Source organism: Coenobita brevimanus, chromosome 64, assembly GCF_032717465.1.
Source record: "Coenobita brevimanus isolate Jiangsu-jjx chromosome 64, ASM3271746v2, whole genome shotgun sequence".
Taxonomy (NCBI): domain Eukaryota; kingdom Metazoa; phylum Arthropoda; class Malacostraca; order Decapoda; family Coenobitidae; genus Coenobita; species Coenobita brevimanus.
In genome coordinates, this window is record NC_137017.1 from 17,627,137 (window position 1) to 17,647,036 (window position 19,900).

General features: G+C 44.2%; 1 non-coding gene across 1 annotated transcript; it reads left to right on the plus strand.

The window, feature by feature from the left end:
- The first annotated feature begins 15,286 nt into the window (after positions 1 to 15,286).
- Positions 15,287 to 15,370, plus strand: TRNAL-CAG (transfer RNA leucine (anticodon CAG)). The gene has a single exon. It is a non-coding gene; the product is annotated as a tRNA-Leu (tRNA).
- Positions 15,371 to 19,900: the final 4,530 nt, after the last annotated feature.

The following is a 19,900-nucleotide window of genomic DNA, read 5'->3' on the forward strand; positions in this document are numbered from 1 at the left end:
GTAGTGTGATGAGTAAGGATGGAAGTTCAGAGGCTGAAGTGCTTGAAAGGGTACAACAAGGAAGAAAGGTTGCTGGTTCCTTGAAAGCAGTGATAAGAAACAGGGAAGTGAACATGGAAGTGAAAAGCTACTACATGACAGTATTGCAATAGCATCTCCAACGTATGGAAGTGAAGCTTGGACCTTGTTGGAGGAACAGAAGTCGAGAGAGAGTACAGTGGAAATAATTTATCTGTGAGGAGCATATGGAGTCGCATAGAGAGACAGACTGACAAATGAGGAAGTGAAGGAACATTGTGGTGTAGATGTGGATGTGGTAGGAAGCATTAGGAGAAACACACTGAGGTGGTTTGGCCATGTGGAGAGGATAGAAGGTGGAGACTGACGAGGAAAGTGTATGTGAGTGAGGTGGAGGGGGAATGAGGGAGGGGGAGAAAGGGAGGGGGAGGCCAAGGATGAGATGGAAGGATGGAGTGGAGAGGTATATGAGAGTGGGGGGTGTGAGCTGGGCAATGAAATGAGGAAGGACAGGGCAACATGGAGGTGATTTGTTCGTGGCCACTCCTTTCGGGATTAAGGAGTCTGGCAATAACTGACAATAGCATTCTAACTGGCAACTCTGACACGTAACGGAAAAATACAAGAGTACTGAGAACCTGACTAGCAAATCCCGCTTCTCAACACTACCCTCTCCCTATTCCTTTTTCGTCCTGACAAAACTACACAGTGTATACAAATATAACCCTAAATCCAAACTAAACATTTAATCATACACAAAATAATCTTTCAAGTTGTTAGGTCTTCTCCTATGCCACTTCTGATGACGTCCCTACTCCTCCACACTGTCCACTCCTCCTGGGATGTCTTGGTCCTCTTTCTGATTCACTTCTTCCCTCGGGAAACTGTCACCATCCTCTTGTGCTTTAGCTCCTTGATCTTCCTCAACATCCGTGGGTGAGGGACAACATAATTCCTCAGAGACATCCCAGCTGTAAAGTCTTGACCCATGGTAATGCCACAGACCATTCACGTATGCCACTTATGGGCGAGACTTCCTGCCTCCCCGAATCCGGTACGTACCCATGATAGGCTGTTCAAAACAGCATAAGGCCCATCCCACAGACTCTGCAGCTTCGGTGACTGTCCTTTCTTCTGCTGAGGATTGTATAACTAAACCTTGTCACCATCTCTGAAGCTCACCTCACTTGCCTTGGCATCATACTTGCACTTCATCACTTCATCTGAAAACTTCAGAGTCTCTTGAACTTGATAATGTACCTCAGCTAGCCTTTCCTGAGCATGCTTTGCATAGCTGGAGGTGTCTGTAGGCATCTCTTCACCAGGTAGTCTTTCCATTAACAGGTCAAGGGGTAAACGTAACTCGTGGCCCAGCATCAGTTTTGCGGGGGTGTACCCTCTAGACTCATGGGATGCAGACTGTTATGCCATCAGCAATGCAGGTAATTTCTGGTCCCATTCTGTTTGTCCCTCTGTGCAGCACTTGGCCAGTTCTTGTACCTAGGTCCAGTTGAATTTCTCCACCATCCCATCTGACTGTGGCCTTAGCGGGATCGTCCTGGTCTTCTTCATCCCTGGTAATTTGCAGCATTCACGGGACACAGCAGACTCGAAGTTTCTACCTTCGTCTGAATGTAGCTCTTGTGGCATCCCAAAATGACAGAAAAACTGGTCAACCAACATCTGAGCAACAGTCACAGCCTCTTGATCAGGGATGGCATAGGCTTCTGGCCACTTTGTGAAGTAATCCGTGGCAACACATATTTACCAGTTTCCTCTTTCAGCGACTGGCAGAGGTCCAGCAATGTCCATCGCAACTCTTTCCATTGGTGCATCCAATTGGTACAGCTGAAGAGGGACACAACCATGTTTCTTGGGTCGCTTCTTGGCACAACACACCACAAACCCAACACCACTCTTCAACATCCTGATGCATGCCAGTCCAGATGAACCTCTGCTGCAGCTGACTTAAGGTTTTCTTCACTCCCAGGTGCCCGCTAGTGATCTGGTTATGAGACTCATTCAAGTTCTTGGCCCTAATTTTCTTCAGAATCACTAGTTGCCAATACTTGCTGAGGCCATTCGGTGACTCCCACTGATGCTCCAGTAGTTCGTTGTTCAAACGAAGAAGGTCCCATTACTTCTAGTAGCTCTTAGTCACAGGACTGAATCTGGAAACCTCTTTTCAAGATGGTCTCACTGTACTCCGCTGCAGCCACTCTAGCATGGGTTGTAAATCTGCATCCTCTTCAGGTCCTCTTCAGCTGTCACTGGCCCTGTCACTGCAGTACAGCTGCATTTCTTGCTATGATCTTTTTTACTACACTGCCAGCACTCCGAGTCACAAGGCCGACGACTCAGGCTGTCAGCATTGCCATGTACCTGCCCAGGATGGCGCCACACCTCATAGTTGTGCTGACCCAGCTTCTCGAGCCAGTGTGCCAGTTGTCCTTCCGGATTCTTTAATGTCTTCACCCACTTAAGTGTTGCATGGTCTGTTCTGATGATGAAGTAGGATCCATTCAAGTAGGGATGGAAGATATCTAGGCTTTTCATCACTGCCAAGAGCTCCTTATGGGTCACACAACAGTTCCACTCTGGTGGGCTGAGCTTTTTGCTGTAGTAAGCCACCACATGCTCTTTGTCATCCTTCCTCTGTGACAGGACTCCACCAATAGCTTGGTCACCAGCGTCCAGTCCAGGATGAATGGCTGATTGATCTGGGTGCGGCAGTACTGGAGAGCATGTCAATGATTGCTTGAGTTCATTGAAGGCCTTCTGAGTCACTACAGTTCACGTAAACCTCTGCCTCTTTCCCAACAACTTGTGCAGAGGTGAAGCTATTGTTGCAAAGTCCTTGATAAAAAGCTGATAGTAGGTACATAAGCTTAGGAAACTCTGTAGCTCCTTCAAACAAGTTGGAACAGGCCAGTTTTCCACAGCTGCCCCTTCTCTGGATCAGTACAGATGCAGCCCTCAACTACAATGTGTCCCAGATACTTCACTTCCTTCTGGAACAAGTAGCACTTCTTAGGGTTCAGCTTGAGGTGTGCTGCTCAGATCCTGTTAAGCACCTCTGACAGCCTCTTCAATTCCTGGTCAAAAGTCCGTCCAAACACAATTACATCGTCCAGATAGATGAGAGGGTTCTGCCAGTGCAGGCCTTCCAGTACACGATCCATGAGATGCTCAAAAGTAGCTGGGACATTGCATAAACCAAGTGGTATCACTTTAAACTGCCATAAACCCCACACATACGGAAAGGCTGTTTTCTCCTTGTCCTTCTCTGCAAGCTTGACCTGATGATATTCTGCGTTCCTGTCTAGGGTGGAGAACCACTTGGCACCTGACGGAGCATCCAGGGTGTCATCAGTTCATGGTAAAGGGTATGCATCCTTCACTGTCACTTCATTCATGGCTCGATAATCTACACAGCACCTTACTGAGCCATCCTTTTTCCTTACTAGAACCACTGCTGATGCCCATTTCTTGCCGTTGGGTTGGCACCATCCTCTGCACTGGCTGTTTAATCGGGCAGTGATCCCTGGTGTCTATACAATGCTCCACCAAATTATTGCACCCCAGGTCTAAGTCTCCTGTGGAAAAGACATCGGCAAACTTCGTCAGCAACTGCCTCAACTTCAGCACTTGTGAGTCATCCAGGTATTGGCTACTCCTTGAAAATAGGTCTTGTAAGTGGTCTGGCAGATACCCATCTTCTTTAACTATACTCCTTTTACAGGCCTTCCCCTGATGCCACTCAGAGTCCACCACCTGGCACATTCCCACAATTTCTCCCTCAATGAACTTCTGTGGCTCACGGGAGAAATTGGTCACCACAATCGGCACTTCACCGGCACCTGTTTCCATCAGAGTTCTCCCCACCATCACTCCAGCCTTCGTCTTGCACCATACATCAGGCTCCACTACCCTAGACAGCTGTCAAAAGAGCCACTCACCTTGCATTGGAGCAATAGTTCTGATTTTGGGGGTATCACTGTAGTGTGGAGCACATTCACTTTCGCCACCAGAACTGGTACGTCTCACTGTCGTGACGGGAACTGACTTTCCACGAACCTTCAGCTTCATGGAGCAGAAGTCCAGCTCACATCCAATGGACATCAGATAGTCCAGACCTAGAAGATCCTCCAGCTCGGCTACATAGACTAGAATGGTAGCCTCTTGCCCTGCCACGTCAATCTGGACATCCAAGGGTCCCTTAAGTTCTGCATGGTGCCCAGTTACGTCATACAATTGTTCTGGTGACTCAGGCAGATGCTGATGATGTAACATATCAGGCCTCACAAAAGACTGCTCTGAGGCTGAATCAATCACCAGCGAACACTTCTTAATGTCTATTCTTCCACCTACTTGCACACTGTCGATCACAGTTCTCTTGCATTATCTCGTTGGTAGGGCTATATGGGAAAAGCCGGCTGGTGGTGGCCCCTTAGCACCAGCCTCCATTAGTTTTCTGCTTCATTCTGGTCTTCTGCAGCCTTCTCTTATCTTCCTTTTTGTTCTTTGGACACCCAGAACTGAAGTGTCCCACCTCACTACATGTCCAACACCCTTTTGTTACAATTGTGGGTTTCCATGCACTGTTCCATTCTTGCTCCTTCTTCCATTTGTAATAATCCACATTCTTGTGTCCTGGATTCTCCCAGAACCAGCAACCTTCCCTGATCTCCTGTTCACTCTTCCACTTGTTGCAGTCCTCTTTCCTATGTTGTGCATTTTCACAGTACCAGCAACTTCCTTCAAATTTTTCTGCTTCACGTACCTGCCCCTTTCTTGCATTGAATCCCGCACTACAACCTGCCTGAAAAGAGGACTTACTGGACCTAACACAGGATTCAAATTCTAGAGCCCTGGCTAGTGCTTCTTGCATGCTTCTCGGTTGTCCCTGCTTCACTTGCACTTTCAACTCTGCGCTATCAAGAGCATCGATGAACTGGTCCCTCAGATGAATAGCCGACAGGTTAGGTGCTGCTCCAGGGTATGCTTTGTGTACCATATGCTCCAGGTCATGAGCAAGCTACTGTAGGGATCCTCCTCAAGCCCGTACATTTCTTCAGAATTTTGCTCTGTAAACCTCAGGCTGGTACATGGTCCCATATTTGTGCTCCAGTACTTCTACTAAGGACTGATAATTGTTCCTCTCCTCTTTTGATATCTGGCCAGAATTTCCATTGCAGCACCCTTGAGGCTTCTAGCAAGCTGCACTGCTCTCTGCCTATCATTCCAACCACTCTGATCAGCAAGTAACTCAAACTGTGCATGGTAAGCTTCCCAAGATACTTTGCCATCAAATTCTTGAGGCTTCTTTTTAAATGAACCCCCATAATAGCCATGCACTTCATCGATTTGGGGCCTAAAAACTGGGGCATCATAATTAAGTTCAGGGCTTAAAACTCCTACATTCTGATTTTTCAACCCTGTAATGCTACTTTAAGATGCCTGGGATCCATCAATATTCACAAAACACTATCCTTTTTTTTTTTTTTTTTTTTTTTTTTTTTTTTTCATATGCTCCCTGTACCACACTAAATGAAGCTCAGCAGTGCAGTATTTCTCCACAGCCCCAATTTTCTCACTATTTATCTGTACATGGACGACTGCATGCCTCACCTGGTTATCTACATGCTGTCTGCACTCCATCACTATTCCCTCACTAATCTTCAGCTGGTTGTCTACAAGCAGTCTGCACTCCATCACTCCCTCACTAATCTTCAGCTGGTTGTCTGCATGCTGTCTTCACTCCATCACATTATTGCTTACCTCATACTTCAGCTGCTGTAGCTCTGTATATACTTCCTCCCTCAAGTGTTGTTCTTCCTTCATTTCCCCTATGGAAGTATCTAGCTGTCCTTGCATCCTCAGTTGTAACTCCCTCTGTTGCTCGTGTAATGCCTCTTGAAGTCATTCATACTGATGTTCCTGTTCTTCACTTTGTGCTTCTAATTGTTTACTTTGTGCTTGTAGTTGTTCACTCTGTGCTTGAAATTGTTCTCTGATTTCTTTCTCTCCTTCATTCTGTGCCTGTATTTGTTCTTTGAGTTCTTTCTGTCCTTCGTTGTGAGCCTGTAATTGTTCTTTGAGTTCTTTCTGTCCTTCGTTGTGCCTGTAATTGTTCTTTGAGTTCTTTCTGTCCTTCGTTCTGTGCCTGTAATTGTTCTTTGAGTTCTTTCTGTCCTTCGTTCTGTGCCTGTAATTGTTCTTTGAGTTCTTTCTGTCCTTCGTTCTGTGCCTGTAATTGTTCTTTGAGTTCTTTCTGTCTTTCATTCTGTTCTTGTAATAGCTTCATAATTGCTTCCAGGGACACCTCCTCCTCCTGCCCAGCTCAGCTCCTTGTCTGCACATCCCCTAGATCCTCGTCGAAGATTAGGCTCACTGCAGCACTTTTCTACAGATCCACACTCTTGACACCACTGTTACATTCCCGTCCCACACTGCCACATGCTCCAAGAGCAGTAGTTCAGTATAGGAAGGACATTGCCCTGTGAGTTGTTCCTCCTATGGTCAGCCTTTTGGTGTGCAATAACAAGATCAGCTCTGCCATTGTAAATGAACACTAGCTTCTTAAGTATGCTGCCTTTATTTTCCAAATAATTACACTTAATGCTTGCCAACTTCACTTCACTGTTTTCACAGGTACCGGAGCTATACAACCTTCACTGACACTGAACTAAACTCAAACTGAACTGAAAAGAAACTGACTGCCCTAGGCTCTTCCACCTCCTCAACCCCTATTCCCTGGGTAACATGTATAAACATCACAATCGGGCTGCTACAGGGCCGCTAGGTAGCGGCTATACATGCAAATGTCTTCCTGCCACCATTTGAACCAGCCACCACTTCATCTCATCACCAAAGGGTAAAATGGGGAAAGCCCTAGGAATTGATGAAGTGTGTGGAGAGATGCTGAAGCATGGAGGAGAGATAGTAACAGAATGGATATGGAAGATGTGCAGATTGGCCTGGGAGGAAGGTAGAGTCCAGAAGGACTGGAAGTCACGTATACTTTTTCCCCTGTACGAAGGAAAAGGGGAAAAAGAAGTGTATGGTAATCATATGGGCTTTTGCCTTCTTAGTGTAACAGGAAAAGTATATGTTAGGATACTTATTGACAGAGTTAAGGAAATAACAGAGGAATTAGTTGGAGAAGAACAGGGAGGTTTTAGGAAGGGAAGAGGTTGTGTAGATCAGATATTCATTCTTAGATCTTTAGTCGAAAAGTTTCTAGAGAAGGGAAAGAAGTTGTATGCAACCTTCATGGATTTGGAGAAAGCATATATGACAGGATGGATAGACAAGGATTGCGGAAAGTATTAAGAATATATGGAGTAGATGGGAAGTTGTTGTAGTCCGTGAAGAGTATGTATGAGGGTGCTAAGGCTGCAGTGCTTGTGGATAGTGAAATGAGTGAATTTTTCTATCTGAAGGTTGGACTGAAACAAGGATGTGTCATATCTCCATGGTTGCTCAATCTGTACATGAATGGGGATATAAAAGAGATACAAGGTAGGGCAGTGGATGATGGAGCAGCCCTAGTGAGACAGGGCAGTGTTTGGAAACTCCCTGTACTGTTGTTTGCAGATGATACTGTGTTGTTAAGTAAAGACGAAGGGGAGCCGCAAGGCTTGGTGGATGAGTCTGGAAGAGTGTGTAAGAAACGGAATCTAGAGGTGAATGTAGGGAAGAGTAAAGTGATGGTCATAGACAGAAGTGAACTCAGTGAACGTACAGTGAGATGGATGAAGAGGAAATGGAGAATGTGAGTGCGTCTAAGTACTTGGGTAGTGTGATGAGTTAGGATGGAAGTTTAGAGGATGAAGTGCTTGAAAGGGTGCTGCAGGGTAGAAAGGTTGCTGATTCCTTGAAAGCAGTGATAAGAAACAAGGAAGAGAACACGGAAGTGAAAAAGCTACTACATGACAGTACTGTGATACCAACTGTAAGATATGGAAGTGAAGCTTGGACCTTGTTGGAGGGACAGAAGTCAAGAGTGAGAGCAGTGGAAATGAGTTATCTGAAAGGAGCATGTGGAGTCACATGGAGAGACTCTGACAAATGAGGAAGTGAAGGAGCATTGTGCTGTTGATGTGGATGTGATAGGAAGCATTGGGAGAAACACATTAAGGTGGTTTGGCCATATGGAGAGGAGGGAGAGTGAGAGACTGACGAGGAGAGTGTATGTGAGTGAGGTGGAGGGGGGAGAGGGAGGGGGAGGCCAAGGATGAGATGGGGGGATGGAATGGTGAGGTATATGAGAGAGGGGGGTGTGAGCTGGGAGCAGGGCAGTGAAATGGCGGGGGACAGAGCGACATGGAGGCGATTTGTTTGTGGCCACTCCTTACGGGATTAAGGCATCTGGCAATAGATAGATAGACGAAAGGGTAGGGAGGGAGTCCCTCTATACCAAACAAGTGAGTCAGTTTGTCCCTTGCCTTTGCCAGGTGCACAATGCTTTCTTCAGGTTCCTCTTTGTCTGATTCCTTCCGCGCCATCTGTAGCCAATTGCATCATCCACCCTTGCCAAGCCTCTTTCCAAAGATACTAGATAAGGTTTGGTGATAGTGCTGTAAGGCATGCCTTAGTTGCAACAGTATCTAGTTTATCTAGTAGTGGAGTAAGTTATCACTTTGAGAGCAAACCCATAGCCGGGGCTGTGGGCAGATGCACGAACACATCTTGATCTCACTTCACTCCCGCGACGAAAGTTAGTTCTCCCCACGTCATTACTCATCAGTGCAACAGTCTAGAGACCTGGGGATATTTTCATTCGCAGGAGGAAGAGTTGTTGAGTAAAATGGTCATTAATTCGTATGGTGAGGTAACGACTTCGTTAAATATTGCCCGGCATTTGCGGGTTAAATAGCCTTCCCTTCATCTCCAACGTTCTAGTACACTCTCGAAGGGGCTACAGTTACCAGCTCGGAGTCGTCCAAAATATCCAGAGATTTCCTGCACTACATAACACTCTAAATTATTTAGCACACAAACTGAGATAAAATTACATAATTTAACAATCACATAAATAAAACGTTATAGAGAAAAAGAGCACAAAAATTAATGTATAACTTTACAAAATAACTCCCCTCACAATAGCAGGCTAACTGGCAACTCTGACACGTAATGGAAAAATGCGAGAAGTACTGAGCACCTACCAGACTACCTAACTACGCTTCTCAACAATATTTTCTTCAGAAAGATTATATTACCTTTTTTCCCTCTACTCATCTCATTATTCACTTCCCCTAACCATATTAATTCTTTCTTTCATCATACTCTCTCTCTTATTTTTTATTCACGCCACCAGATTTTGCTTTTCTCCGTCGCTGCTCTGTCTACTTCCATATCACCTCATACTGTTTCTTACTTGTTGACATCTTTGCCATACCACACTTAAAATTTCTAACCAAGAAAAAAAAAGCTATATAAAGTAATAAAATGGTCACTCATAATCATCGGAAAATCATTATTTTTTCTCTCTGATTTCATATTCATGAAAAAAAATAGTCAATCAGAGTTGGAGATAATTGTACCTCATGCGAAACTGATGCACCCTCGCCGTGACGTTACAAGCCATACCTGGGCCACAGCTGATGCCACTTACAACTGTCTGGGAATCATGCTCCAGTACAGGGAAGATTTCTGTGATATTCAGCTGCTATTATCATGCTGAGTATGTAAGACTTAGTGTGACAGCTCTCTTAAAGATTAAGTATGCTATGTTTGTGCTTTAGTGAAGTTTTGTTGCTTTTAGAAAGACTAGTAGTGACGGCAAACCTTGCAACAACCAGGTACCTGTAGGGTAACTCGGTAGCACCAAGATTAGAAGTTGCAATGAAGTGGTTTATGAACTGAATCGGTATATATATTGCTAGGTCCTGACTCCAAGGGAATATAGCCCTGAAACTGGGCCATAATACATAGGGAAGATGTCACAAAGACCGAACTTGGCCTGACCAAAGACAACTAGACCTCTGGAGTATTTGGTTATCTGATTTCTTGGTCCTATGTACTGGTGATGTTTGAACATCTTTTTAGTAACAGCCAGTCTGATCTGAAGCATGCAATTTTCACATTCCTACCAATGGCAAAGTTAGGGTTGGTTTTGTTTGACAGATGTCTGCTGAATTATGTTAAGCTGTAAATGTTAGGCTATTATGGTTTTTATCGCTATATAGGTTCATGCACACCTAATTATCTGAAATCCGGTCAAATATTTGTGTCTTATTTGACTTTGAATAAAATTCAGAATTTGGAGCAAAAAGATGCTAAAGATAGCAGAAATGTTTCCCCTCTTGCTTGACAACTTGCCTTGACAGACTTCTGTTTTGTGTAAATAATGATTTACACAGCATATACATCAATTTATTTGTGCATTAAATCAATATTTATGCAAAATGGAAGTCTGTCAGTGCATGTTGATCTAGCAGGTTATATATCCACTAACTTCAGCATGTTTTAGCTTTGAAACCTCATTTTCTTTTATTAATAGTCATATTAAACACAAATTTTTGACCCGATGTCAGATAATTAGGTTTGCATGAACCTATATGGTAATAAAAGTTATATTTTCCATTTAAAAGTGCCGATTCGGTAAATGACCGCTGATCCGCAGGGGTGGATCCAGGAATTTTCGGTGGGGGGTCTGAAAGACTTGACACAACATATTGCAATGCTGAAAGTGCCTGATTAGTCCCCAATGTCTGTTCTATTTATGCTCAACTTGTTATTGTGAATTTTATGTAAATTCAATAAATCTAATTACCAATATTGTCAGCAACCCAAGTGTATTGCCAGTAGATCTTGTTTCATTATTCGCATTATTTTTCTCTTGTTGCAGGGCTGCTGGTATATCTAAAATTAGTTAAACGACATGAATATTCTGATCACATTCAGTCAACTGAAGAAGAAAATGCCTGAGTCACTGAACAGACTACTGAAAGGTTTTATTGGCAAATTCAATTAATTGTGCAAACATTTTCATTCTTAAATAACTTCAGGATAAGAATCTTGAAACAATAGTTAAAAACTGCTTGTACAGGCATACTTCAAAGCAACATGTTCAATTGTTAATGAAATGGTATCCTTCCAATACTCTGCATCTGAATATATAACAGCTGTGTACATGCAACATTTGCGGCATTTAATATTTGTTACAGAAAAAAGCACTGCTTTAGAGAAAATGCTAATACCAACATAAACTGATGAACAATTAATATGTAAAAATTTCAGAATCATAAAGAACTAGATCAGAGTACACACCACAAACTGAGTCTTATATGCTTAAGTAACCTAACCTAACAATTATTTACCATCTCAGAGATTCTCAGATTATAATACAAAATCAAGACGCCTTTTCTTACTACTTGCAAACCTGTCAGTCACTTTCTAAATGTTTACTTCAATTTCAGGATGAATATTCATTAAAGCCAACCCTTTCTATAAAATCCTCAGGGCACTGAAGGCTCTCTCAGCAGAGCAGGTGGTGATGGGAACCGTGCAGAAGATAAGAAGATTCTTGCTATGCCCCAGCCATTCAGGGATGAAATCAAGAACTTCCAATGGCATTGGTGGAGGCTGTTCAAGGCCAGAACATAACTCCTTCCACTGCATGTATTGCAGCTTGAGTTCCTCTTCATCTGGATTACCCAGCACGTTGTTGTACAACTGCACGCTGTTCTTTACATCATTTAGTTCAAATTGTGGCAATTGTGCTGGAATGAATGCCACCATCTTTCTGACAAGTCTGCATGTAAAGTGACTCTCAATAGCTTCAGTCAGTGTATCCATGTAGGGGTACCACACAGCTCGCCTGAGATGATCATCTGTATTATCAGCAGGTACATTATTTCGACCTCTCTGACGAGCTGCGAGTCTAGGGCCAAACTCTGAGCAGTAGTGTAGGGATCATAATTTACATCCTTCCATTCATCTGTGTCTTTCCAGGATTGTAGTGTTTTTTTTGTTTTTTTTTTTCACAAAAGTGACACCTTCAACTGCATCCACCAGGTCTCTCTCTCTCTCTCTCTCTCTCTCTCTCTCTCTGGCCGGTGGGGAGATGCATCCCCTCATCTCCCCCCCACCCCCCGGATTCATCCCTGCTGATCCAGTATTTCCTCGCACCGCTTCGCAACAGGAAGAGTTGCCCACTATGATGGGATACTCCCAACGTGCTGCTCACCACCACAGCCTCCTGGTTTTCATGTCTCTTTTCTTTTTTCTTGAGTGATTCTACTTGTGTTCTTGCCCAATGGAACAAAGCATCATTGGTGGTTATTTGCTGACCCGGCCATAACAAAGCAAAGCTTGGCTAATCAGCAGAACCACAATCACAGCTTTGCTGGGAATCACAGTCTTGTTTTGTCCTCTGGCTAGGCAGGTTTATGACGTCACAGCCACTCGAGGCTCGCGCTCCCACCAACTTATTTTTGTGTAACTTTGAAGGTTTATATCTCCAAATTTTTACTTTGATTTGTCATATTATATCATACCATAATTCAGAATATTTATCACCCAAGTAAACTGGTTACTTTAAAAAAAAAATCGACCTTTAACCAGTCCATTCATTGCTCTTAACTTCTCTGCAGTTTGCTCATATTCCTCTGCCTCTTCTTTTGTAGCATTTTTATTGTTGCATAGTAAGCTCCCCTCTCTTTCTCTTCCATGTCCCCCTCAGTTTCACCTTGCATACCACAACCGTATGATCAGACAATCCCCTACCCTATCTTTTCTCAACTCTCAGGTCAGTGATAAACCCAGCCATCCTTCCTTTTCACTGCATGCTTTCTATACCATTTGTACTTGTTTGTTTTGAAATATTATTTACTTAAGCAAAACTCTTTCCTGACACATGCCCTTCAGCCAGTGTCCATTATCAGTTTCTCCTGCTACACTAAAGCGACCCACAACATCATTCACAGCACCCACACCTACTTTTTCTTTCAAATCACTTGTCACCGACACTTTATAACTCCTTGGTACGTGTTATATCACTCCACCCATTTGATCCATCTCTTCCACGTCTCTTTTATCACACAGCGTTTATTTAATACTCAAAGCCACTTTCACCATTTCAGACTTACGCTCGACAAACATGCGCCTTAATTCATCACATTTATTAACTCCTCCCCATTCTTCTTCAACTAATAATATCCCACTTTTCTCCCTCCACACTTGCTCATATCAGGCCTTATACATGCCACACTATCCCATTCAGTCACTTCTGTTCCTCTCATCCTTGTTTAATACACCAGCACTTCATACCCTCCTTCCTTGAAAACAATGACTGCGTCCATTCATTCACCCTCCTCATTCGCACCTTTGATATTCCACAGAGCCAGTCAGCCTTGCCTTGTGTTACTGGGCATGAGACCAAGATCCGTGGGTTGTATAACGTTTTTCTTTTTCCCTGAAGGTAAATGGATCGTGGGCCTATACCTATCCAACCTTTCCACTTCGCCAATGTGATACGTAGGGAATACGTGAGCAGCTTCCTTTCATTTCCTGCCCTAGAGATGTTTGCAGCCATCACATCACCGAAGTAAGTAGGCTAATGTATATGAAGATGGGTATGAGTGTGTGATTCTCAGTCCGGACTTAAAATCAGTGTACTTATGGTTAAATTAACTGCTTAGGAGTGAATATTGGCGTGGCTATAGTCTTCTTACATTAACTTGGCCAAAAATTTACAACTCTCTATCTTGAATGCTGAGTTGTAACAGTATATTAGCACTAGAATATGGTGTTAGTCAAGAAGTGTTATGGAAATGATGTTGAACTGTAGCATTGTATTTTTCTGTCCCTGAACTACGTGAAATTCATTACAAAAGGACGAAAAATTAGGCTCAGTTCGTGTAAAAGAACTATAGCTTCCAAGTTTTCAGCCACAATTCTCTCTCATATGGCCTAGTGTCTCTCATGTCGGTGGTATCCAGCCACCCAGAACCACCAGGTAAAATAATACATTCATTTATTTTTAAAAAGTACATTTCATAATAAAAAATTTCGCCATAAAAATTATGCTAGTGGTAAAAATTATTATTTTCATCAAAGCCAACGCTTTGGTCATCAAAACAATTACATCTCTCACCTTACTGGGATGCATCATCATAATCATTACCATCATCATCATCGTCGTCGTTGTCGTTGTCACAGTCCTATTTCCCGCTAATGCATAAAGTGGGGGAGGTACAGAATCAGGGAAAGGAAGGCACCAACGTCGGAGAACTATGAACAGTGTCAGTGAAGAGAGACGTATATCCATTCACTCATTCATGCCTTCAAGAGTGAATGATAATGAATATATGTGGCGTGTTTCTCTCGGCACTCTGATGGCAGTTCTCCCACTTTTGTCCTTTCGTGCTCCTGCCTCTGGGTCCATCTTACTCCAGCAGCAGCCAGGGAGCATTTCACTGCTTTTGCTTCACACTTGGGGCATGTCCGTCACTCTCCTCCGTGACTCATCATAACAGAGAGAGTCATCTTTGGGCAAAGATGCATACCATGCCTCTCTAAGCTTAGCACACACACACACACACACACACACACACACCCGTCATTATCTTCGCCTCCACCGCCCCTGCCTACCGCACGTTCTCTCTCTCTCTCTCTCTCTCTCTCTCTCTCAAATAAAGAAAGCCTGAATCTAGATGGTCGTCCGCACCAACTCTGAAATCAGGTTGAATTTTCATGTCCGCAAAAATCGAGGGAATTATGGCCAAATATCAGTGACCCATTGATGGAAGGAAGGGGGAAGGGGGGGTGGGGAGAGTCGAGGGGGGAGGGAGAGTGGAATGAGGGGGAGTGAAGGAGAGTGGATGGAGAGACGGTGAGGGGGGATGTAAGGAAGGAAGTGTGTGGGAGAGTGGAGAAGTTAGGGATACTGGAGGGAGGGAGGAAGGGATGACAGGGATGACACCAGCATCCCTCACGAGTGAGGGATACTGGTGGAAGAGTGGAAAGATTCGTGCCCGTGGAGGGAGGGGGAGGATGTTGATGAAGAAAGGAGAGTGGAAGAATATTACGTACGTACACTACACAGCTGTGACGCTATTTTCTGTTTCCCCCTCTGTATCATCTTGACCAAACCTACTCTCTTCCCACTAAACCCCCGTATGGAAAGAGAGAGAGAGAGAGAGAGAATAAGAGAAAGGAGTAAGTAGTTCATCGTAAGAACATAAATGAGTCTTGTCCTAGCAGACAAGAGGTGAATCAGTGCAAAAATTCACGAGTATATTTTCGTTCTTTGTATGAAGTCAGGATGGCCGAGCGGTCCAAGGCGCTGCGTTCAGGTCGCAGTCCGGTCTTCCGGGCGTGGGTTCGAATCCCACTCCTGACACTTCATTTTAAGGGCGTGTTGGGATGAGGGAAGGGTGTGCGGGTGTGTGAGAGGCAGGTGTGGGATTGTTCTCGTTGGCGTGATTGATTCAAGATGAGGTAGGGGGATAAAGTCAAGGGACATGAGGGAAGAGTTGAATCGGTGGGAGTGCAGTCAAATGGCAGTGGGCGGAGAGGTGTGGGGGTGATTTCTTTGTGGTCACCCCTTACGGGATCAAGGGATCTAGCAATTGATAGACAGATAGATCAAGATAAGCTAGAGGAGAATAATATTACCCAGATAATGTCTTAATTTCATTGCCGTCAGTTGTTGAAATAGTACCATTGCTAAAATTATTGTTCGCCCAAAACTGAATCCTCTTAAGTAAGGAAATGGTAATATCCACACATGACTAGTGCAACAAAATAACATGTTCTTGTTTTTCACGTATATTCTCACCAGTAACTCATCAAAACATCCTTCTCAGCTGCCATAGTGATATTGGCCTTGTACAGTACGTTGCAGCAGTGTGTGTGTGTGTGTGTGTGTGTGTGTGTGTGTGTGTGTGATAATTAAACACACACACACACACACACACACACACACCATGTCAGCTGTATGTCAGTGTCACTATAATTGTTAGCATGTGTTTAAGTGTCAGGATGAGTTTGTGAGTAGTGATGGAGGGAAGAACAAGAACATGGCAGAAGGACAAAGACCATGAACAAAAAACACTGTAAACAAGGTGGGAAAGCGTAACCTCTTAACACCTATGATGTATCTTGTATTTCATTCTTGCAATCTTCAGACGATTTTGTTCAATATAGGAAACACGAGAGAGAGAGAGAGAGAGAGAGAGAGAGAGAGAGAGAGAGAGAGAGAGAGAAATTGTCCATCTGTTTCTGTGTATATTGTTACATAGCCTATGATTTCATCATCCTTTATGTAATTCTAACGTACAGTGTGCTGCCTGTTTGATCACGAGCGTGTTCTGCCTCAGTCCCCCCCTTCTACCGTTATAGTAAAGTCGTCCTTTCTGTTGTTCAGAGCGGGATTGTCAACTCTTTGTCCCCATGGCTTCATTTGCGCGTCCTTCTTACAAGTTGTATCAAGCTCTGCTGGCCCCTATATAATGAGCTCAGTCTCTGCATCATTGCCACTTAGATCTACTCCTCATTTTGTTCACATCTCTGTCCTCCCCTGTACAGTTATTGTTGTGAGTGCTCCGGAAGTCTCCAACCATCTAGCAGCTGTGTAATCTGAGTATAACTGTTATTGCATTTTTGTCCTTGTACTGTATAGCATAAGGTGTTGATTTGTAGGCCTAGTGAGGTTTTTTGTAATTTATGTAGGATTCATTTTGTCAGCCAGTTTTAATATTATTTTGTATCTGTAATAATTTATCTTACATTAACTGAGCATTACCCAGTGTATTTTCATTTTATCAGGGCTGACTTAGGTAAATTTACTCTTGCTAATTTCATGTTAATAGAGGCTATTGCAGTTAACCATATATTTAGCCTGTTTTTTGCCATTACATTATCCTTATGAGTCCTGAATGTTTTGTTGTTAGTTTGAGCATTAAACTTTAACTTGTAATTTTACCTAACTCTTTTGTTTTGAACCTGGAACTTTACGGGACAGTAGTGACTCTTAGTATTCTCACTTAAAGTGTACATTATCTTTCTCTGTTCTGTAACAATATCCATAGATTTACCTATTTTCTTTCTGGCCTCCCTTTCCATCGCTTAGCCTACCCCATCCCATTCACCCTCCCCTCTCCCCCCCTCTTACATAACTCATGGTTCTCATCTATATTCCTCTCTCTCTCTCTCTCTCTCTCTCTCTCTCTCTCTCTCTCTCTCTCTCTCTCTCTCTCTCTCTCTCTCTCTCTCTCTCTCACGTCTTACTGTGTTTTAAGTCATTGTTGTTACCTTCAGATTTTTTCATTCGGCTTAGGAGAGACCATCCCAACTGGCGGGGTGGGATACAGCCTTGATTAACCCCTTCAGTAATAGGGGTCTTTCCTAAGCTGAATAAAATCGTCTGGAGTTACCTGGAATGAATCATAAAATCTCTCAGTGGAATGAAGGGGTCAAACCTTTCTCCACTAACCTCCACAAGGCTCTCCCCTCCCCCTCCCACTCCGTACCCCACTTTCCTTCTTCCTCACACTCCCCTCCCCCACCTTTCCCCATTCTTCTCCTATCCTCTTCCCTCTCCCACCTCCCCCTCTCTTACCATCCCCACCCCCTTCCCCTCTCCCACCTTCCCCTTTCCCTCCCACTTCCCCTTTCCCTTCCACTTCCCCTTTCCCTCCCACTTCCCCTTCCTCCCCTCTTATCACTCTTCGTTTACCTCTCTCCCCTCACTCATCCACTCTCCATTTACACTCCCACCACTTTCTTCCCCCTCATCTCTCTCACAACTGTCTTCCTCTTTCCTTTTCCATTTACCGTTATTCTCCCTCAGTCCATCCTGTGTGTGTGTCTCTCTCTCTCTCTCTCTCTCTCTCTCTCTCTCTCTCTTTCACTTCCTAAACCTTTCCCACACCCTTCCCATTCCCCTCTCCTCCCTCTACCTCCGTCTTCCCCATCTCTACCCTTCTTCTCCTTTCCTTTCTCCCTTTCCTCCCTCTGTGATCTCACCCTTTCCTTCCAGTCAGCCTTCCCGTTTCTGTTTGTCTATCCCCCTCCAATACTCTCCTTTTTTTTTCCTCCCCTCTCCCCACTCATCTCCCCTTCTCTCTGTCCCTTCCTACCTTTCTATCCTTGTCTTTAGCTGGTAGAATAATTTTGTCAGTTATAACCCCCCCTATACCAGACAGCCATGAAAGGACCAAAAGGCTGTTGCTGTTTGCTTTCCATTATACTCCTTTGTACTCCCTTCTCCTTCCTTGTCTCTCCCTTAACCTCCTCCCTTCTCCTTCCCTTATTTCCTTCTATCTTCCTCTTCCTCTCTTCCTTTCTTCTCCTTCCACAGACCCCTCTCTCTCTCCCTTCCCCTGCACTCCCATCCCCTTTCACCTCTTTCCTTCTTTCTCTCTCCTCTTCCCCCTCCCTTCTTTCCCCCTTTCCCATCTTTCCTTCCCTTCTCGTTTCTCTTCTCCTTGTCCCTTCCCCTCCCCTCTCCTTTTTCTCTCTCCCTTCTCACCGTTACCCCTCGTCCCTCCATCCCCTCATTTTCCATCCCCCTCTCCACTACTCATCCTCTCCTTCACCCCTACCTCAATTCCCCTTGCTCTCCTCCCCATTCTCCCTTCAGCCAGCTTGTCCCTCTCTCCTTCTCCCCTCCCTCTTCTCTCCCTTCTACACTTCTTCCCTTCTTCTCCCCTTTACTCTTTCTGTCTCCTCTCTCCCTTTCCATCCCATCTTCCCCGTTTCCTCTACCTTCCATTCTTCCCTCCTTTTCTCTCCCTACTCTCCCTTCTCCCTCCTGTCCACTCTCTTACCTACTTCTCTCCCTCTCACCTTCCTTCTCTTTGCCCATCTCTCCTTCTCTCCTCCCCTTTTTCCCTTCATCTCTCCCTCCCTTCCTTCTCTCCCTCCCCTCCCGCTCTCCCTCCCCTCCTTCTCTCCCTTCCCTCCCCTCAACCCCCCTAACCTTTTACCTGCGCCTCCTCCCTTCACCTCCAAAATACCTGCGGTGTTTGTGAGCCGCTTCCTCCCCTGACACCTCACTCCCTCTCTCCTGTCTCTCCTCGTTATCTCCCTCCCTCCTGTCACTCTCTCTCTCTCTCTCTCTCTCTCTCTCTCTCTCTCTCTCTCTCCACACACATACAATGACGATGAAGTATGCCTGTTTATAAGAGTACTGTAAGTACAGTTTTTAAAAATCCCAATGTAAAAATCCCCACTGAAAAAAAACTGCTGGGCTTGATCCCTCCCCCACCCAGCGCTGCGAAGGGATATACTCATGGTATATCTGAAGTCCGCCAAAGGTTTCAACGCGGCACAAATAGAGCATTTTTCTACTCCGGTTTCACTCACACCAGAGAAAATGAAAGTAAACTGTGAAGAGGTAGACTCTAGGTAACACTATGTTGTAAGTGACCTGCATACCTGGCAATAGATTTTTTTAATGAAAAGGGCTTATTAGATGTGTAAGAAAAATATTAACAAGAGAATCACTTAAAGTACAAGGAAGAAGACGACAAAGGCTGTGAATTACGTTTTATAAAATGAGGAAAATGATAGCCTTGTTATTATTAATACAGGTACTAATGATGTGTGAACCGAACAAGAGGAGCTGATGGAGAAGTACAGAAACATAATCCGACGCTGCAAAGATAAAACTAGCAACATCTTTATTTCAGGCATAATCTCAAGGATTGGTGCAGGGAATGCCTTCTTCAGTAAAGCAATTAATATAAATGACAAGGTCGTCACTTTGCTTGCAGGAAGGTGTGGAGTTCACCTACACATGGAACCACTTTTATGAGCAGCGAGTGCCATTTGAGAATGATAGACTACATTTAAATACTGGTGGTTCTGCCCATCTCGGTCGTTTGCTTAGTGATGCAGTATTTTTTTTCTGGAGAAAAAACAAGCA